This window comes from Lipotes vexillifer, unplaced genomic scaffold (assembly GCF_000442215.2).
Source record: "Lipotes vexillifer unplaced genomic scaffold, Lipotes_vexillifer_v1.1 scaffold1681, whole genome shotgun sequence".
In the NCBI taxonomy this organism is placed as follows: Eukaryota; Metazoa; Chordata; class Mammalia; order Artiodactyla; family Lipotidae; genus Lipotes; species Lipotes vexillifer.
The window spans coordinates 404130-405474 of record NW_006793589.1 but is presented as its reverse complement, the minus strand read 5'-3'; positions in this window follow the sequence as shown (position 1 = coordinate 405474).

Genomic DNA, 1345 nt, shown 5'->3' with positions numbered 1-1345 from the left:
GTTGGGCTAGACCAGTGGTTCTTGTGCTTTTGATTTTCATGAAGAAGTAAATTAAAAATGGAAATCAGTGTAGGGTTGTCCACATTTCATTTTGTCAAATAAACATATTTTTTATCATTTATTTTTTTTGCGGTACACGGGCCTCTCACTGTTGTGGCCTCTCCCATTGCAGAGCACAGACTTTGGACATGCAGGCTCAGTGGCCATGGCTCACGGGCCCAGCCGCTCCGCGGCATGTGGGATCTTCCCAGACCGGGGCACGAACCCGTAAACATATTTTTTAAACTCATAAAAAAGAAAAGTAATTTAAAACATTTTTTAAAGTAATTTTAAAAATCACACTGGCTGTTTAGATAAGTCTCATATCCATTGCTTCTGCCTATATCTATTTTCAGCAAAAGGAAAGTACCAGTTTCATGTACAATTTTTCTTTTGGAGTTTGTTCTTCTGAATTTTAAAATAATCTCAACAATTGTGATTGATAAGAAAGACACAGTTGAACTGAGGATAGAAAAAGCAAGCTGAAAGTAGTAATATTCTAGCATTTTTATACCACTTGTATTTAAAATTTGTTTTAAAAAACTTTCTCATTTTATTTTCAGCTAATCTATGAAATAAGTCAGGAGAATAAGACTGAATTAAAGATGTAATAGGAAAGCTGAGCACAGACGTCTTAATTTATTGGTTTTATTATCCAGGGATTTCCTGACAAAGCTGGTACTAAAATCTGGTTCTCTTGAGTCATAATCCTCTCATTCCTTAGGCTATATAAAGAAATGTTTTAGCTAAAATGAATCATCTGGAATGGTAAAATTTCCCACTACTTGAACACACACAGGGGTCTCACCAAAAGCCTTTTTCTCCTTCATAGACAAAACTGATTCTCAGAAACAACAAGGTATATAAATTCAAAAATGAAAGACCCTTCAAATACCAGCATTATCAACAGAATGGAAAATTTATTCAGATCTTGCTTAAGAGCTTATGCAAAAAGTAAACTGTGGGGTTTAATTGTAGATTTTTTTAATTGCACAAATATTACAGGTTCATTTCAAAAATGAATTAAGTAAGCAGTCAATCAAGTGCTTCTTGAAGTAGACAACAACAGAAAACTAATGAATACCTACAATACTACTAAATGCCGTGAGGCATACAAAGGAAGCATAGCCATTCTCTCTTCAAGAGCATAGGTAACCTACTTGGAGATACAAGACTAATACATATGCAAAACTATTGTTGAATAGAAAAAACTAATCTATCCAGCAAAATAGTATATTCAGATGGCTGTTAATATATCCACACACAGCAATCAGGGAAGGCTTCTTGTTGGAAATTGTAAGTTGGG